The sequence below is a fragment of the Lathyrus oleraceus genome, chromosome 3, assembly GCF_024323335.1.
Source record: "Lathyrus oleraceus cultivar Zhongwan6 chromosome 3, CAAS_Psat_ZW6_1.0, whole genome shotgun sequence".
NCBI classification, from domain to species: Eukaryota; Viridiplantae; Streptophyta; class Magnoliopsida; order Fabales; family Fabaceae; genus Lathyrus; species Lathyrus oleraceus.
In genome coordinates, this window is record NC_066581.1 from 345,361,210 (window position 1) to 345,382,902 (window position 21,693).

Genomic DNA, 21,693 nt, shown 5'->3' on the forward strand with positions numbered 1-21,693 from the left:
CCTATTTTTCTCCCTTTCCAGCATCGTTCACTTTTTTTATTTTATCTTGCAAGCTTTATTTTCTTTTTCCCTCGCAATTTATTTTTCCCCGTTCTTAGCTTTTAGATATTTTTCGCGTAGTAGTTTCTACACCGGAAACTACTGTGCAATTTTATACCGGATTTAACCTTACGTTATATTCCAGTTTTATTTCCTTGATTTATTTTACTGTTTAATTGAAGAATCCAAGAACAAATCCTACCGGCTTGTGGTGGAGTGTTCAAGACCATTGTATTACGCATTCAGGTTCTTTAACTGTTATTTAATTTTTTTTATGTTTTATCCTATTGTTTATTCATATTGCCTGCCTGGAATGAGTCTGTTTATGTATGATATAAATTCTTATTTATTTAGCATGTCTGGCTAATCTGCCTAGATATCGGTATGTAAAGTAAGCAGAATAAGGGGTCAAGACTAAGTCGGTCTATTCAAACTTAAAATTAGAATCAATCTTTTTATGGTCTTAACTTACAGGTTTAATAACAAGATTTTTTACAAAAGTAAAAGACATAAAGAAGTTGAAACCAACAGAGCGAGAGTTTGAGGTTTTAACTGGACAGTGTAAGTTAGTCATTAAGTCTATCTCAGGGCGAGAGCAAGTTTTAGAATTAATTAAATTCTGACCTTTTTCCAAAAAGTATTTTTAAAGATTGAATGTGAGGACGAGAGTTAAGCATTTAGATTTAATTGTATAACCTAAGTCAACAGAGCGAAAGTTTGAGATAAGGGTGTTTAAAACGGTCAGTATTTTCTTAAAAAGAGTTTCTGCAACTTTATTGTTTTCAAAATATGATTTTTGACTTAATTATAAGTGACAGCTACATTAATCTAAGATCATGGTTTCTTCAACAGAGCGAGAGTTTGAGATAAAACCTTTAACCAATAAAGTTAATCGAAACGATTTATTTTAAAACCGAGAGACCGACAAGGAATTGATTCCCTAGTTTTGACGAACTACATACCGATATCCGTTTTATTGATATTTAATCTAGATATTAGTTTAGCTCTTAGCTCCCTTCCCCAAACAATCAAACATTTTCACCTTAGCTTTACGTAGTAACTTTAGATAACGGTACATCGATTCATAAGTCCCTGTGGGATCGATATCTTTTAAAACTACGCGATAGAACTGTGCACTTGCAGTTTGTATCCCATTCTCGACTCACACAGTCGAGCGATCAAGTTTTTGGCGCCGTTGCCGGGGACTTTTATTCAATCGATATCGTAACTCTTCCGTTACGCTGTAGAGACTAAGGTTTCTTTTTCCTTCTATTCTTTCTTTCGTTGATTTGTATGCCACGCACTCGCTCTCAAGGCGAACCGCTCTATTTACGAATCAACGATATCGAACTATATCTCCGAGTCTTACGACGAATTCGGGAATATCGTGCTGAAAACAATCTCCCTCCTATTCACCTTCCTGATATCAAAAACATTTTTCCTTCTTTAACCGAGATGGCAGAACCAGCTCGTGCTCTTAGAGATTACGCCGCTCCATCGCAAGATGAACCGCATTCAAGTATTGCTCCGCCCGCAATCGAAGCAAACAACTTTGAACTTAAACCTTCGCTGTTGCAGGCTGTGCAACAGAACCAATTCTCTGGAAATCTTACCGAAGATCCAAACCTTCATTTATCCGTATTTGTTCAATATGCTGATACTGTTAAAGCTAATGGTGTCACTTCAGAGGCAATTCGACTTCGTCTTTTTCCTTTCTCATTAAGAGATAGCGCTAGAAGATGGCTTCAATCTCTCCCCTCCAACTCAGTCACCACATGGAACGAGTTGAAGAAAGTTTTTCTTGCCCGATATTTTCCGCCAAGCAAAACAGCTATGTTAAGAGCCCAGATAAACGGATTTAAACAGAAAGACAACGAGTCTCTTTTCGAAGCATGGGAAAGATACAAAGACATGATGAGACTTTGCCCACACCATGGTTTGGAAGACTGGTTAGTAATTCACACATTTTATAATGGTCTCTTATACAATACAAGGTTAACAATAGACGCCGCTGCAGGTGGTGCACTAATGAACAAACCTTATGCTGATGCTTACCAGCTTATCGAGAGCATGGCCCAAAACCACTATCAGTGGGGAACCGAACGAACAACAGTGGAAAAACCTCAACCGAAAACTGGCATGTACGAGATAAGTAACCTTGATCACGTCAATGCAAAAGTGGATGCTTTGGTCCAGAAAATTGAAAGTTTAAACGTATCACCACCAACCGCCGTGGTTGCTATAACTCAGAATTGCGAGGTCTGTGGAATCCAAGGCCACACTCCTGCGGAATGTCAACTCTTGACTGGAATCCAAACAGAGCAAGTAAACTATGCTCAAGGAAGCCCCTATTCGAATACCTATAACCCAAATTGGAAGAACCATCCAAACTTTTCATATAAGAGTAATAATGCTTTATACGCACCTGGACAGTCTCCGAATCAAACCCCATCTATACCTCCGGGATATCAGAAACCAAATCCTAACAATAATACCCCTAGAAAATCCAACTTGGAAATCATGATGGAAAACTTTATAGCTTCCCAACAACAAACCAATAAAGATTTCTTAAACCAGAACATACACACTGGCGAACAACTTAAACAACTAGCAAGCAAAGTAGATGCCCTGGCTACCCATAACAAAATGCTGGAAACACAAATATCTCAAGTAGCTCAACAACAAGCACCTACTGCTGCACCAACTGGTACATTCCCTGGACAGCCCCAACCTAATCCGAGAAGCCAAGCTCATGCAATTATATTAAGAAGTGGAACGGAAGTGGAAGGACCGTCTGATCCAAGGATAGAAAACCAAAACCCTAAGAAATCTAATGAGGAAAGTGAACCTAAGGAAAAGGAAGAGAGTAATAAGGATACCCTAGAAAAGAAGGAACCTTATGTACCTCCACCACCTTACAAACCACCTATACCTTACCCTCAAAGGCTTGTTAAAACCAAAGATGTAGGCCAATTTAGAAAATTTGTCGATCTCCTTAAACAATTAAACGTTACAATTCCATTTACCGAAGCTATTACGCAGATGCCCTCATATGCTAAATTCTTAAAAGAAATTCTTTCTAATAAAAGGAAACTTGAGGATAGCGAAACCGTTACACTCCCTGCCGAATGTAGCGCTATAATCCAAAACATGCCTCCTAAACTCAAGGATCCGGGTAGCTTCTCTATACCCTGTCACATAGGAAAATTTGTCATCGACAAAGCCTTATGCGATTTAGGAGCCGGAATTAGCGTTATGCCTTTATCCATATGTAAGAGACTGGAAATGGGAGAATTAAGACCGACCAAGATGTCTGTACAACTAGCGGATCGTTCCATCAAATATCCTGTAGGAATCCTTGAAAACGTTCCCGTACGCATAGGTCAGTTTTACATTCCCACTGACTTCACAATTATGGACATTAGAGAAGATGATACTACACCTATTATACTAGGAAGACCATTCTTAGCAACTGCCGGTGCAATCATAGACGTAAAACGAGGAAGACTCACCTTCGAAGTAGGTGAAGAGAAAATTGAATTCATTCTTTCCAAATTCTTGAAAGCACCTGCAATAGAAGATACATGTTACTTCATGGATATCATCGATGAATGCATAAAAGAAGCAGAGTCAGGAGAAGACAAATCATCAGACTATCTTTTAGAAGACAAATCTAAACAATGCTTAGCAATAACACCAGATCCTACGCAGTGTCTTAACAAACAAACCCCTGATTTGAAAACACTTCCCAAAAATCTGAGATATGAATTCCTAGACTTAGAACTTGAACGACCTGTGATAGTCAATGCAGATCTAGGAAGACTCGAAACAGAAAAACTCCTACATATCTTAAGAAAATATCCAACCGCACTAGGATACCACATAACCGATCTTAAAGGAATAAGCCCTTCTATTTGTATGCACCGCATCATGTTAGAAGAAGACGGTAAAACCTCTAGGGAACACCAGAGAAGACTAAATCCGATCCTAAGTGAGGTAGTAAAGAAAGAAATAACCAAGTTATTAGAAGCAGGTATTATATATCCTATATCTGATAGCAAATGGGGTAGTCCTGTACACGTTGTACCAAAGAAAGGAGGCATAACCGTTATTGAAAACGAAAAAGGAGAAACTATAACTAAACGAATCGAATCGGGATGGAGAATGTGCATTGATTATAGGAAACTAAACAAAGCAACCCGAAAAGATCATTTCCCTTTACCATTCATTGACCAAATGTTAGAACGATTAGCTAAACATTCACATTTCTGTTATTTAGACGGTTATTCAGGCTTCTTTCAAATACCAATTCACCCTGATGACCAAGAAAAGATAACATTCACATGCCCTTTTGGTACCTTCGCGTATAGACGAATGCCGTTTGGTCTGTGCAATGCCCCTGCAACTTTTCAAAGATGCATGATGGCGATTTTCGCCGACTTTCTCGAAAACATCATGGAAGTATTCATGGATGACTTTTCTGTATACGGACAAAGTTTCGAAGAATGCCTTGAAAACCTGGAAAGAGTTCTTGAACGATGTGTAAAAGTAAACTTAGTACTTAATTGGGAAAAGTGCCATTTTATGGTACAAGAAGGCATTGTTTTAGGACACATCATCTCGAACAGAGGAATTGAAGTAGACAAAGCCAAAATAGAGGTAATCGAAAATCTTCAACCCCCAAGAACCGTGAGAGAAGTACGAAGCTTTTTAGGACACGCCGGTTTTTACCGACGATTCATCAAAGACTTCTCTAAGATAACTAAACCCTTGACCGGACTATTAATGAAAGATGCTGAATTCATATTCGACGACAACTGTTTAAAAGCATTTCAAACTCTTAAACAAGCATTGATCTCCGCACCCATTATGCAGACACCAGACTGGAATGAACCATTCGAGATAATGTGCGATGCCAGTGATTATGCTGTAGGTGCTGTTTTAGGACAAAGAAAGGATAAAAAACTTCATGTTATATATTACGCTAGCAGAACCCTGGATGAAGCACAGATGAATTATGCCACAACCGAGAAAGAACTCCTAGCAGTAGTATTTGCGCTAGATAAATTTCGTTCTTACTTGGTAGGAGCCAAAATAATAGTTTACACCGATCACGCTGCTATCAGGTACCTTCTAACAAAAAAGGATGCTAAACCTAGACTCCTAAGATGGATCTTGTTACTACAAGAATTCGACTTAGAAATCAAGGACAAGAAAGGAACTGAGAACGTAGTAGCAGACCACCTCTCTAGACTTGAGAACCTTGAACCAGAAAGAACATCCATTAATGATGATTTCTCGTATGACAAACTCATAGCTACTTTGGAAGAGAACAACTCCGACATGCAAGTAGAAACCACCTTAGCTATATCTGTCATACCATGGTACGCTGATCTAGTTAATTATTTAGCTGCCGGAATAGTTCCACCTACTTTATCTTACCAGCAGAAGAAAAGATTCTTCCACGACATAAAACACTATTACTGGGATGATCCCTTACTTTTCAAAAGAGGTCCCGATGGTATTTTCCGTCGATGTGTACCCGAAGAAGAGGTAGAAAATATAATCCAACACTGTCACTCCGCGCCTTATGGTGGACACACAAGTACATCCAAGACCTGCTCTAAAATCCTACAAGCTGGCTTTTATTGGCCAACTATATGGAAGGACGTACATGCGGCTATTAAGGAGTGTGACAGATGTCAACGCACGGGAAACATATCTAGACGTGACGAGATGCCACAAAAAGGTATTTTGGAAGTAGAGATTTTTGACGTGTGGGGAATAGACTTCATGGGACCGTTTCCATCCTCTTTCGGTAACAAGTACATACTCGTGGCGGTTGACTACGTATCAAAGTGGATCGAAGCTATAGCTTCCCCAACTAATGACACCCGAGTAGTAACTAGACTCTTTAAAAATATAATATTTCCGAGATTTGGCATCCCAAGGATAGTAGTCAGTGATGGTGGATCGCACTTTATATCCAAGGTACTCGAAAAACTACTACTTAAATATGGAGTGAGACATAGGATAGCAACACCTTACCACCCTCAAACCAGTGGACAAGTGGAAGTATCTAACAGAGAAATCAAGCAAATACTAGAAAAAACGGTCGCCACTTCAAGGAAAGATTGGTCATTGAAATTACCAGAAGCTTTATGGGCATACCGAACTGCTTATAAAACTCCCATAGGGACGACCCCATTTAAGCTCATTTATGGAAAATCCTGTCACCTCCCGGTAGAATTAGAACACAAAGCCTATTGGGCTATTAGAAATTTAAATCTGAATTACAAAGCCGCCGGTGAAAAGAGAATCCTTGACATAAACGAATTAGAGGAACTCAGAAGAGACGCCTATGAAAATGCCAAAATCTATAAAGAAAGAACAAAACAATGGCATGATAAGCGTATATCAAGGAAAATCTTCAAGCAAGGCGACGCAGTACTCTTATTTAACTCCAGACTAAAATTATTCCCGGGAAAACTACGATCCAGATGGTCAGGACCTTTCCATATCACTAAAATCTTTCCCAGTGGAGCGGTAGAAATAAAAGGACAATCTACAGAACCGTTCACCGTAAACGGGCAACGTCTGAAACATTATCACTATGCGGAAACCAACGAGGATTCGCAAATTCTACACTTAGACGAAACGCCCCCAGGACTCGTAGACAATATTTAACAGTTTCTTTGTCGAGCTTGCGACATTTAAACAAAGCGCTTAGTGGGAGACAACCCACAAATTAATCTGTTATTTTATTATTTTATTATTATCATCATTTCTCTATTTTTCTCTTAATTATTCTTTTAAATTTCTATTTAGTATTCATTATTGATTTATTCAAAAAGAAAAAAATATATATCTATATATATAATAATAATAATTCTTTTCTTCTTTCGGCATTTGGCCAAATCCTGACTTAAACTCATGTTTTCTTTTCTCTAGTTAACACTAACCAGATGGGACATTTTGATCGTATGGGTATCAAGTTCAGAGGAATGGCTCAGAAACGAAGGTTTGAAGAACTAGCCACTAGAGAGATGCTACCTAGTTTATATGCTGATGATTGGGCTATGACTGCCCTTGGACTGAGACAGAGTGTCCTGTTTTTGCTGAATCAGATAGGATGGGAGACCTCCCCTATCCTGAGACCTTTCACCACCTACCGGAGACTCACACTAGAATTCCTTAGTTCATTAATCTATCTACCTAGCCATGGAAAAGGAATTACCAGAGGTTTTATCCAGTTCAGAATGTTCAATATGGAGTACCAATTTAATATTAGAGACTTCACCAACCTTTTGGGTTTTCCTACCTCCTTTGATACATTCACTATAAGCCAGGAAGAACTTTTTGAATATAGAGAGCTTGAACACTTTTGGGGTAAGCTGACTGGAAATGATGAGCCCGAAGAACATGAGTTTCTCTCTGGAAACATACATAATCCGGCTTTTCGCTATTTCCATAAGATCCTGACCCACACTTTATTTGGGAAGAAGCCAAATAGTACTTCAGTTTCACGTGATGAACTCTTCATCATATTTTGTGCTTCCCAGAACCGTCCAGTAAACGGTGCTACTTTTATGTTAGCTAATTTGGACCACCTTATCCAGGATGAGAGAGCACCCATTAGAATAGGCGGCTTGATAACTATGATAGGTAATGCTATTGGATTACGTCAGCCTATGCTTGACCTGAACCCTTTTGTGGCATTACCACTATGAGTATACCTTTCCTCTTCAACACTATGTTTATAGCAAACATAGGGTCTGATGAGCTTGAGCTTGTTATTGATAACCAGGTTCTCTGCCTATTCACCCTGCCCGATCCTAGGACTAGTGTTCATAACCAAAGGAACTGGCTCTATAACCTGAATGAAACCCCAACTCCTGCTGGATCCACTGAATCCATCCAGGATTATGAGATTTGTGATGACTATGAGCACTATGTTGACCATATCTCTCTTGCTGAATCTGACCCTCAGACTCCATCCGGCTACCATGATATTGATCCTCCTCCTCAGCCTGTCCTGACCGAAGAATCAGCCATGCCTGATCTCCGACATCATATGCCAGGAACAGATATTAAAACCGTCATTGAAGCTTTGATGTCAGAACAAAACGCCCTCAGGGAAGATTTCCACAGCTTGAGACTTGCAGTCCTGGAACACATGAGCAGCACGGCAAGTCAGTTACGTATGTTACGGCATCATGTTAACTCTTTTACTCCTCCGGCCAGAGATCCGAAGATAGATGGAATTTAGTTATTTTTCCTTTCTAAGTTATTTAGTTTTAGGCTAGATTTTTTCATTAATGTTATTTGAATTCATGTTTATTTCTATTTCATTTCATTATTTTCCCTTCCTGTAATACATTATGATCTCCTTTTTATTGAAGCTGTTTAGTTAATTTTATTATGCAAATGCCTGTTACGTTCTACTGTTGTTACTTATTATTATTATACAAAGCAAGTAACATGCCCAGTGCATTAAAATTGCAGACTAAATATAACCATAAGCTAAATAAAACATTAAAATATGCTACCAAAGTGATTCTGTGAAGCGCTACTAAGCCTTTCCAAAAAGGAAGTGTGACGAGCGTCACACCACCCATAACGGACGGCACACTTAGTGCCTGTTACGAGCGTCACAGCTTTGTGACGAGCGTAACGCCCCTCAGACATGTGAACGTTAGGGAGCCGTTGGAGACGAACGTTACACCCCTTACCTTTTTACATTCCCCATTCATTTTTCATTTACCACAATTAATTACTTTTCAACCACTCTTTCTTTTCACCTCCCACATTTTTCTCCTATAAATACCCTCCAAACCTCCTTCTTTCACCACAAACAATTCTCTCATATCAAATATACACTTCTTTTCTTTTCCAAATCACTCGTTCAAAAATTCATCACAATGGCGGGAAATCAAAATTTCGGAAATATCATCTTCCGATCCGGAGATGACAACTATCAGCAAGAGCAATTCGAGCGCTTCCAACAGCGAGGCGTCGCTCCCACCAGGTACCCCGATTTAACTTGTTTACAACAATTGGGCTTACTCCAAGGTATCGAGTGGATGCTCCGTAGAGCCGATTTAACCTTCCTTTGCACCCATAACCAACCCACCTATCCTTCCCTAACCTTAGAATTCCTAAGTTCTTACGACTACACCACTCCCGCCGGTGAAGGTGAATTTCTAACCGGTACGGCAACCTTCCGTATGTTTAACACCGAGTACTCTCTAACCCAACGCCAATTGAGTGCCATGCTGCAATTTCCCACAGAAGGTCTGCTCCATGCCAGAATCCCTCCAACCTCAAACTGGAACACAGTTCTAGTTTTCGACCTTTTTAAGAAAATTTCCGGTATAAATACCTACAACTGGGAAGAACTCCTTCTCTCCCACATCCATAACCCCACCATCCGTTATTTTCTCCGTATCCTGCAAAACACACTCTTTGGAAGACCAAACAACAGTAAGGTCAACTCAAAAGAACTCTTTTTCCTCCAGTGCGTTTTCGAATCGGATACTAAGGTAAACGCCGCCTCTTTTCTCTTTCATCATATCCGCACCTTATGTGCTAGAGGCCGGCAACCATTCATAATTGGTGGATTAATAACCTCCATAGCACTTGGCCTGAACCTAGGGGATAAACTCCAAACTTTAGAATCCCTACCACCCCTGTCTATGGATATCAGCTATTGTCGCTCCAGCCGCCTGATTAAAAACAGAGTAGGCGGAGGATACTATCTTATGGTGAACAACTAAGCTGTCCCAAGTGTTGTGCTACCCAATACCACCCTAACCGATGTCACAAACCCGGACCGCCACCTTTATGATCTCAGCGCTCCTGAAATCACCGAGCCTTCACAAACAAACCAGCAAACAGATGAGTTTGAAGAAATGGAACAAGGTGATCATCCGCCAACACAACAGTCAGTCCCGCTCAACCCTTCCAGTAATGCAGCCGGCCCATCCTCCCAACGTCGTCGACGAAGAAGGCCTGCAACCAACGACGACATTATGGATGCTATCGATGGTATGCAGGCACAGAATGCAGATATGATGCAGATGATGCGTCAAATGCAACAGCAACAGGATGCTCGGAATGCCATAACCGACCAGCGGTTTACTGAGTTGTTTAGCAGATTCGACAGCTTAGACATACGTCAAAGATCACCAGGACCAAGAACCAGAGGTGGAAGGCAGCCTTAGTTGTATTTTTCTTTTTCCTTTCCATTTTGTATTTCTTTCCCTTCAAACATCGAGGACAATGTTTAGTTCAAGTATGGGGGGGAAACATTATTCTTTCCATTCTCATCTTTGTTTCAAGTTTGTACTCTCCCTTTTCATTGTTATTTCCCTATAAAAAAAAAAAAAAAAAAAAATATTTTTTTAAGTTAAGTCCTGAATGTGAAAAAGTTTCTATTATCTATTTCCCTCAACTTTCTTGAGCCATAACAAAAATTTTAACACACCCAATAAGTATAAAGGTCGCCTACTCTATAAAATTTGAGTGAAATCAAAACAAAATCATTACCATAACAACGCCCGGAGAACCCCAATATGTTAGATCAGGATAAGTACCTATTATACCGATTCCTTGAACTTTTAGTTCTATGGCAACCCCAAGTAGTTTATACAGAAGTCAGCACCATCTTAATAGCAAACTACGTGGAGAGCCGATGAATATAAGTGAATGATCCCCAAAGTAACCTGAGACACATAAATATATCAAGAAATGCACTAATCAAATTAGGTGATCCTTACCGGATCATTTAATCTAAAGGGTGCAGATCATGTAAAAGCACAATACGAAAGATCCATTACGAGTTGGTTCAGTAGGAATCTGGTACTGAACTTGGTAGGGCGGACTACGGTTCGATCCCCCGCAATTTGCAATGGACTGAATAATGAAGTTATCCGACTTATGTACCAGAACTTCTAGCTAAATGCGGATCATAATCACTAACCGGTTACTCCACTATGTGCGCGAAAAGATAAAGGGCTTAATGTGATTTCGCTAGAATGAAAACGGGTAAAATAAGACTAAAGGAACCAGGATAGCTATCATAGGGCACTTGAACTGATTGGCATAAGGTAGGGTTATCTAAGTTGTAAAGGTAGTTGTTGATGTCAAGATTAAACTCAAGTCCTCCTAAACAAAAATCCATTGGCAACCTAGTACGAATTGATGTGCGCTTTAAAATTCCATCAGGCTAAAACTTTTAACAAGTTCTATACTGAATTTTGCTTGAGGACAAGCAAAGATTTAAGTATGGGGGAGTTTGATAACACGAAATTATATCGCTTTTTAAGACTTAATTCAATTAAATTATATTATCATTTACTTTAATTTATCTCATTTTATCAGATATTATGCAGTATTTCCTTGCTATTTATATCAGGTACCCATTTTGAAGCAAAAGCGAAAAAGGGAAGAAAAGGAGGTGTAAAAAGAAGAGAAAAGGGACCAAATGCCAAAGCCCAGCCCAAAGCGCACAAGTCATCAACGCTGTGCCTGTGACGGACGTCACAGGGTGTGTGACGAGCGTCACGCAAAACAGACTTGTGACAGACGTCACACATAGCGTGACGAGCGTCACACAACTCCACTACCTTTTTGGCGCAAGTATCGCCCTCAGAAAGACTTGAAGAATAACGTTAAGGAGTTGGTCTCCTATATGCACGCCGTGGATATAGCCACGCTGAAGAATGGGAGAAACGGAATGCAGTTACCAAGGCTATTATAAATAGCCATCTCACAAACCAAAAGAACACACAGTTTTTGCACGCTCAGTTTTGCGAAAGCTCTGCCAAATTTTCCTTTCACGCCTTTGCCTATTTTTCTCCCTTTCCAGCATCGTTCACTTTTTTTATTTTATCTTGCAAGCTTTATTTTCTTTTTCCCTCGCAATTTATTTTTCCCCGTTCTTAGCTTTTAGATATTTTTCGCGTAGTAGTTTCTACACCGGAAACTACTGTGCAATTTTATACCGGATTTAACCTTACGTTATATTCCAGTTTTATTTCCTTGATTTATTTTACTGTTTAATTGAAGAATCCAAGAACAAATCCTACCGGCTTGTGGTGGAGTGTTCAAGACCATTGTATTACGCATTCAGGTTCTTTAACTGTTATTTAATTTTTTTTATGTTTTATCCTATTGTTTATTCATATTGCCTGCCTGGAATGAGTCTGTTTATGTATGATATAAATTCTTATTTATTTAGCATGTCTGGCTAATCTGCCTAGATATCGGTATGTAAAGTAAGCAGAATAAGGGGTCAAGACTAAGTCGGTCTATTCAAACTTAAAATTAGAATCAATCTTTTTATGGTCTTAACTTACAGGTTTAATAACAAGATTTTTTACAAAAGTAAAAGACATAAAGAAGTTGAAACCAACAGAGCGAGAGTTTGAGGTTTTAACTGGACAGTGTAAGTTAGTCATTAAGTCTATCTCAGGGCGAGAGCAAGTTTTAGAATTAATTAAATTCTGACCTTTTTCCAAAAAGTATTTTTAAAGATTGAATGTGAGGACGAGAGTTAAGCATTTAGATTTAATTGTATAACCTAAGTCAACAGAGCGAAAGTTTGAGATAAGGGTGTTTAAAACGGTCAGTATTTTCTTAAAAAGAGTTTCTGCAACTTTATTGTTTTCAAAATATGATTTTTGACTTAATTATAAGTGACAGCTACATTAATCTAAGATCATGGTTTCTTCAACAGAGCGAGAGTTTGAGATAAAACCTTTAACCAATAAAGTTAATCGAAACGATTTATTTTAAAACCGAGAGACCGACAAGGAATTGATTCCCTAGTTTTGACGAACTACATACCGATATCCGTTTTATTGATATTTAATCTAGATATTAGTTTAGCTCTTAGCTCCCTTCCCCAAACAATCAAACATTTTCACCTTAGCTTTACGTAGTAACTTTAGATAACGGTACATCGATTCATAAGTCCCTGTGGGATCGATATCTTTTAAAACTACGCGATAGAACTGTGCACTTGCAGTTTGTATCCCATTCTCGACTCACACAGTCGAGCGATCAACAACCAGCGAAGAAAGAGAAATGACAGAAGAGTCGCCACCGTGCGTTATTTATCCCAAAGGAGGGAAAGGAAACGCTCGAAGTAAACCTGGAGAAAGGAAAGGAAAAGACAAAGTCTCGCAACCGAATTTTGGGTTCGGGAGTCGATTATGCGAAGGGAAGGTATTAGCACCCCTACGCATTTGTAGTACTCTACGGGATCCACTCTTGTTGTTCTTGTCTAAAGGGTGTGTGTTTATCTAATGTACTATTTACTGAAAGAGGGGTCAAAAGAAAATGACTCGCATGGATGTCGCATCCACTGCATACGTATCTCATCTGAATATGAGAATCAGAGTCTTCGTAGCTCGGCTGACCTATGGGTTAAAGATAAGTGTGCTCGCTAAGACATCGCGTCTTATGCCTATGTATCTCATCTGGAATGAGAATCAGAGAAAACCGTAGTTCGGCTAACTAGGGGTTTGTTTTGGACGAACGACGTTACTACGCAATCTACCGGATGCTCGACCTTTGGAGAGTTACTCGCCTGTAGTAGAAGGAGTTAACGTGTTCTTAGGAGAAGAAAAATCAATGAGTTTGTTTGTGTTTTAGGAATGCTCATGCACAAAGGAAGTCCTAGACGAAGGAACCATGCTACCTTAATTGACATGCAAACGAGAGACTATACGAAGCCTAGCAATCCTATGGGGAGACGATCACACCATACAAAATAAACATGCATAAAGTAAACACGCCAACAAGAGGGCTCAAACATACATGGGTAGGGCTTTAGTCAAGAGGGGTCATATCAACCTCGACAAACAAGCCATGGAAGGGTATTCAAATGGGCTCTTAACAACTGACACTGAACATCAGGGTGAGCAGATCAAAAGGGTAATGAGGATAAGACCTCACAGCTCTTAACCCTGGACAGGGTGAGCTCATGACAAAAAATGGGGATTCAGAAAGGTGAAACCCTCTCCACTGACTGATCGAACAAAAGATCTTGGGCTTTTGTTCTGAAGCATCGACACGTAGTGTGAGCATAAAGAACGACACACTGAATAATGGGGGATTGACTACTAATCCCTTTTATCTGTCAATTGCCTCTTTATGGAGGTCTTTAGGCACAAAAGTAAGCACACAAAAACATTGCCTCCTATCGAGGTCTTCCAGTTAAGAAAGCCTTAAAATGCGGGAAATAAAGGGATCAAGAGATCTACCACACGGATAAAAATATGAAGTAATAACAGCTAAAGAAGCAAGAAACCCGGTGATCTCTCAAGCTAGCACCATCAAAGAAATCAAGTCAGCAAGCTATCTCTTCAAGAGTCATGTGAGCCCTCACAAAAAACTCAACAAACAAGTTAGAAAGACAAGATGGGGTGCAATCAAGAGTCGCACCAAACCAAAATTAAAATTCACAAAAAGCAACCAAGGACAGGAGGCCTAAACCTCTTGTCAAACAAATGCATTAAAAGGGTATCAAAACTCAAAGTCAGGGGGCAAGGATCCACACATCAAGACATGGCATACATACTAAAACATGTGCCCAGATGCAATAGAAAGCATGTAAACACAAAACAGATTGGAGAGCAAACAGAAAATACAGCAATTGTCACAATCGCTACTGCTTCGCTTAGCGAAGGCTTAGCGAGGCTTCGCTGCAGATTCGCCTAGCGAAGGTGCTAGCGAATGCCTGCGGGTTCTGGGTTCTTCCTTGATAACAGTCCGATTTCCGTAACCCAACCCTATGGTACATATTTCAGAAATTAAACGATTAAACATTCAAGGCATTGTTTTACACATTCATGCATATCTAAACCCGTGTGCAAAACCTAACAATACCCACTCTTCCAAATTCACCCATAATGCCTTATACATTTAGAAATTTCAAATCGAAAGCATAAAGTAATGGAGATAGGGCAAACCTGATTGGAGAGATCGAATGAAATTGAATTGCCCGGTTGGGTTTGCAAAGAAATCTTAGAATTGGTAGAGGTGATCCTCTGCAAAGGAGATTTGTTTCTTCAGTGTCTATGGAGGCTGCTCTGAATTCTGTTAGCTCTTTTTCTTCTCCCCTTTTTCCACTGAATTTTTTTTAGAATTTATAACCTGATTTTCGTGGTCTTGTGGGCTCAAATGAGAGAGGTCCAAGTCCAAGATTTTTCTGTTATATTTTGAAAACGCGTGCGCTTCGCCTAGCGAAGAATTTGCTCGCCTAGCGAGCATGACAGTTCAGACTCGCTAGGCGAACCACGCTGCTCGCCTAGCGAGCATGACAGCACAGGAACAGACTTTTGCTCCTTCAAGATTGGCGTTTTGAATGATGAATAGACCCCATTTGAACACGTTGGAAGTAACTCAAGTCGTTCCCTTGTGTTGACCGATCATCTAAATAGAACCCACAAAGTGTCTTGGATGATATTCAAGCTTCTTGGAGCTAGTTCTGATTGACATGATGAAATGCAATATGAAATGTTAAATGACCTAAAAATGAATGCATGAATGAGGGGCAAATTTGAGGTGCTACAGCTGCCCCTATTCAATCAATTGGAGACCCGAAAAGAAGATAGCAGCGGCTTTCGCACTTTCGAGGTATCAAGGGATTGAATACAATAAAAGCCTGAAAATTTGCACTGAAGTGAAGTGAAGTAACAATGCCTGTCAGAATCGGCAAAGAGGTGGTCTTGAAAGAAGAATCCGTCTGGTACGGTGAGAGCTGGTCTGAATACCGAAAAAGAATGTTAACCTGGATACCAAAATAAATGGTAACACAGAAATAACCATGGTCTGAATGCCGCTCATCAGTCTGAATACCGGAAATGACTTCGATCTGAGCATCGGGAGATATGAGATTATTAATATCGGTCTGGACACCGAGAGACTGGCATGAACGCCACTTCGGTCTGAATACCGGAGACCCGGCCTGAATGCCACAATTTACGTCGACCTGAACGTCAGAAACTTCTTCGATCTGAACATCGGAAAACTGGCCTAAATGCCACTTTGGTCTGAATACCGGAAATCTGGCCTGAATGCCACAAGTTGCATCGACTTGAACGTCGGAAACTTCTTCGATCTGAACATCGGAAAGCTGGCCTGAATGCCACTTCGGTCTGAATACCGGAAATCTGGCATGAATGCCATAAGTTGCATCGACCTAAACTTCGGAAACTTCTTCGATCTGAACATCGGAAAACTGGCCTGAATGCCACTTCGGTCTGAATACCGGAAATCTGGCCTGAATGCCACAAGTTGCGTCGACCTGAACGTCGGAAACTTCTTCGATCTGAACATCGGAAAACTGGCCTGAATGCCACTTCGGTCTGGATACCGGAAAATCTGGCCTGAATGCCACAAGTTGCATCGACCTGAACGTCGGAAACTTCTTCGATCTGAACATCGAAAAATTGGCCTGAATGCCACTTCGGTCTGAATACCGGAAATCTGGCCTGAATGCCACAAGTTGCATCGACCTGAACGTCGGAAACTTCTTCGATCTGAATATCGGAAAATTGGCCTGAATGCCACTTCGGTTTGAATACCGGAAAATTTCATGCCTATCAGCATCGGCAGAAATAAGGAAAATGATAATTGAGGCGGCGCGTGGGCCAACGACCCCCGCTGGGAGTAATAGGGAATAAGTTATGAACAAACTTCAGTCTGAGTATTGGAAACAACTTCTGGCTTATCACTTGGGATACCGAGAATGTTTTATGCTCTACATGCGTATGTTTGAATTTTTCAATGGCGTAATGCTCCATGAAAATGGAAATGCTACGCGATTTGGGGAGGATGCAATGCAACATGATTCTACATGCTGGGATGTGAAATGCTGGGGAGAATGCCAAGCCGAGGCAAGGAATTCTGCTGGGGAAATGATCACAATCTTCTGGACCCTGACAATGTTGTTGGAGATGCACAGCACAATGAACTCTGTGGGGAAATGACCCGCCACACGGTGTTCTGGAAAATAACAAAATACCGAGGCTCTGACTGAGGAGAGAATGACACTGAAAACTTGCTGCTGAGGAAAGCGACAGTGGTTTTGGCAACCATAATCTGCGAGAGAGACGACTCAGCAGGGGAAGCAAACACTGATACGGTACCGAGATTCTGCTTCAAGGAAAGAGACCATGGATCCAGCGTCGAGATCATCGATCTGAGCATCGAACTCCGAGGAGCAGCCACTTCTTCTAGGAAGATACAGTTTGTCACTGTCAATTCCGCTGGGGATATACAGTCTAGCACTGTCAACTCTACTGGGGAGTGCGTAATCTGAAACAAATGCTTGGGGAAGTACGACAGTGAGAGCCTGCTGGGGATTGAAGATTCCAGCGCTCGGACCAGCTCTGCAGGGATAAGATACCAAATTCCAATTGTTGAGGAAAAACATTCGTGATCATTTGATGGGGACCTTAAGGAAATGTCCCGAGTGTACCTGTTCTGAATAGACGATCCCAAGCACTTAAAATTTACAGCAATTTTAAATGTTTATTAAGCACTTACCTGTAAAGCTCTTATGTTTCATGATGCAATGTTTATCAAAAGTTCGGACATCATTTTTGCAAACAAAACAGTAAAATGAAAATGACCACAGAGATGTACTAAATAACATGATTTTATTGATTGAGTGGCCTCTGAATAGGCATTTACATCGGGAAGCAATCCCTGGAAAGAGGTAATCGCACAAAAGATAAAAAACAGAAATTAATCTAATGGCTATGTGAAATGGATTTCTATCGGGTTCCAATTCTACTATGACTCGCTCGTCTTCAAGATCCTCCAGACGATCGGCTTTCTGAAAAGAGTGATTGGAATGTTTCCTACCTTTCGAAAGTTTCCAGTTATCGACATGGGATGAGATTCAGAACTGCTCAGAACGCAGTCATTCGCTTAATCCCTAACTTTTGCCTGGATCGCCCTTTTGGGTTTTCAATCCACCGGGATACCCATTTTTGCCTAAGTTGCCCTTTCAGGTTTTCAACTCACCGGGTGTACAATCTTTTCATTTTTAATCCCTAATTTTTGCCCGAACCTTTTCATTTTCTTGGTTCGTCGGGATGCCCATTTTTTTTCCTGGACTATTCTTTTTATCGTCCAGCGGGTCAATTTTACGCGAAGTATTTTTTAACTGCGTCTGAGTTCACAGGGGAAGTGAAGTTTTCACCATCCATAGTTGCAAGCATTAAGGCTCCACCATCAAAAACCTTGGTGACAATATACGATCCATCATAGTTAGGAGTCCACTTGCCCCTGTGATCTGTCTGAGGAGGAAGGATCCTTTTCAACACCAAATCTCCGACTTGGAAGCATCGAGGACGCACTCTCCGATCAAAGGCTCTCTTCATCCGACTCTGATATAACTGCCCATGACAAATGGCTGCCATTCTCTTCTCTTTGATAAGACTTAACTCATTGAACCTTGTCTGAATCCATTTAGCTTCGTCTAACCTGACATCCAACAGGACTCTTAGAGAAGGAATCTCCACTTCAACAGGTAGGACTGCTTCCATACCATACACAAGGGAGTAAGGGGTTGCCCCGGTCGATGTACGCACTGAAGTACGGTACCCAAGCAAGGCGAAGGGTAGCGTCTCATGCCAATCTCTGTACGTGACGACCATCTTCTGCACAATCTTCTTTATGTTCTTATTTGCTGCCTCAACAGCACCGTTCATCTTAGGGCGATAAGGGGAAGAATTGTGATGCTGAATGTTGAAGTTCTGGCACAACTCCTTTATCATTTTGTTATTGAGATTAGAACCATTATCAGTAATGATTCTCTCGGGAATCCCATGACGACAAATGATTTCTTTCTTAATGAATCGGGAAATCACATGTCTGGTGACATTCGCAAATGATGCTGCCTCGACCCACTTGGTGAAATAGTCGATGGCAACAAGGATGAAGCGATGCCCATTGGAGGCGGTCGGCTCAATATTTCCAATCATATCAATGCCCCACATAACAAAAGGCCACGGCGAAGACATCACATTCAGAGGATTTGGCGGCACATGTACCTTATCAGCATAAATCTGGCATTTATGACACTTCCGAGCATATTTGAAACAATCAGATTCCATGGTCATCCAGTAATAACCTGCTCTTAACAATTTCTTAGTCATTACATGTCCGCCGGCATGAGTCCCGAAGGAGCCTTCATGAACTTCCTGTATTAACCTGTCTGCTTCGTGTCTATCCACGCATCTGAGCAAGACCATGTCGAAGTTCCTCTTATACAGAACATCGTCTTTATTCAAGAAGAAACTGCCTACCAATCTTCTCAAAGTCTTTCTGTCATTGTTGGATGCCCCTGCAGGGTACTCCTGATTCTTCAGAAAGCACTTGATGTCGTGATACCATGGCTTGTCATCAACTACCACTTCAGCAGCAAACACATACGTGGCCCTATCAAGGCGCATAACATCAATCCTGGGAGCATGGTTCCAATGAATCACCTTGATCATGGATGATAGAGTAGCAAGAGCGTCTGCCATCTGGTTTTCATCACGAGGTATATGATACAGCTTTACTGTTGTGAAGAAAGTCAACAATCTTCTTGTGTAATCTCTGTAAGGGACCAGATTGGGCTGGAGGGTGTTCCAATCACCATTCACTTGATTGATCACTAGAGCTGAATCTCTGAAGATGTCCAGAGTCTTGACTCTCAAATCAATGGCTTGCTCAATACCCAAGATACAGGCTTCATACTCAGCTTCATTATTGGTGCACTCAAAAGTCAAACGAGCGGTGAAAGGCATGTGGGCACCTTTCGGAGTAGTAATGACAGCACCAATTCCACTTCCTCTGGCATTGACAGCCCCATCAAACAACAAAATCCACTTTTCGCCTGGATCAGGTCCCTCCTCAGCAACTGGCTCTTCACAATCTTTCATCTTGAGGAACATGATGTCTTCATCTGGAAAATCAAACTTCATCGGCTCATAATCTTCAATCGGCTGTTGAGCAAGATAGTCTGACAGAATACTCCCTTTGATGGCTTTCTGGGATGTATACTGGATATCGTACTCTGTCAGTACCATTTGCCAACGAGCAACTCTTCCGGTGAGAGCTGACTTCTCGAATATGTACTTGACTGGATCCATCTTGGAGATCAATAAGGTTGTGTGAGTCAGCATGTATTGTCTCAATCGCTTAGCAGCCCATGCAAGTGCACAACATGTATTTTCAAGCATCGAGTATCTCGACTCGCAGTCTGTGAATTTCTTACTCAGGTAGTAGATGGCATGCTCTTTCCTACCTATCTCGTCGTGTTGACCGAGAACACAACCCATGGAATTATCGAGTACTGTCAAATACATGATCAGCGGTCTCCCTGGGACTGGAGGCATAAGGATTGGAGGATTCTGCAAATACTCTTTTATCTTCTCGAAAGCCCTTTGGCAATCGTCATTCCACCTGATGGCCTGATCTTTTCTCAACAATTTGAAAATTGGCTCACACGTGGCTGTTAGGTGAGAGATGAACCTTGCAATGTAGTTCAACCTCCCTAAGAAACCACGGACTTGTTTCTCTGTTCTTGGCTCAGGCATTTCTTGTATTGCTTTCACTTTGGCCGGATCCACCTCAATCCCTTTTTCACTAACAATAAAACCCAACCGTTTTCCAGATCTCACCCCGAAAGTACACTTGTTCGGATTAAGCCTCAGCTTGAATTTTCTCAAACGCTCAAACAGTTTATGCAAATTCACCAAATGTTCTTCTTCCGTCTGAGATTTGGCAATCATATCATCAACATAAACCTCGATTTCATGATGAATCATATCATGGAAAAGAGTCACCATCGCTCGTTGATATGTTGCCCCGGCATTTTTCAGACCAAACGGCATCACCTTGTAGTAGAAGGTGCCCCATGGGGTTATGAAAGTTGTCTTCTCCATGTCTTCTGGGGCCATCTTAATTTGATTATAGCCAGAAAAGCCATCCATGAAGGAGAATACCGAGAACTGAGTTGTGTTATCTATAGCGGGGTATTCGTTACCATTAGAGATATTGACTAAATCCAAGGTAAAACATACAAGTCGAGTCGCCACCGCACTTCTATTTATCCAAAGGAATGGTTAGAAAGCGAACAAAAACCTAGAAGTTTTATTGAATCAAAAACTAGTAAAAATGTCAGAGATCTGGGTAAGGGGGTTGGTTATGCAATGGGAAGGTGTTAGGCACCCAAAGCATCCTAGGTACTCCTAGGGAGCCCTTTTCACATTTGTTGCAAAGGTTGTTGTTTTGGTGAAAATTTATTTGTGCAAACATGATTGAAGGGATGAGAAAAGCGTGTATGTTTATCTAATGTACTACTTACTAAGAGAGGGGTCAAAAGAAAATGACTCGCACGGATGTCACATCCACTGCATACGTATCTCGTCTAAATCTGAGAATCAGAGTCTTCGTAGCTCGGCTACCTATGGGTTAAAGAGGAGTGTGCTCGCTAAGACATCGCGTCTAATGCCTACGTATCTCATCTGGGATGAAAATCAGAGCAAAACGTAGTTCGACTAACTACGGGTTAATGGTTGTGTTTTTTGGGTGAACGACGTTACCACGCAATCTACCGGATGCTCGACCTTTGGAGACTTACTC

The 21,693-nt window shown here is 40.9% G+C and overlaps 1 pseudogene; it reads right to left on the bottom strand.

Annotated features, from left to right (window-relative positions):
* Window positions 1-1,879: 1,879 nt before the first annotated feature.
* LOC127133831 (uncharacterized) lies at window positions 1,880-1,979 on the bottom strand (annotated as a pseudogene).
* Window positions 1,980-21,693: the final 19,714 nt, after the last annotated feature.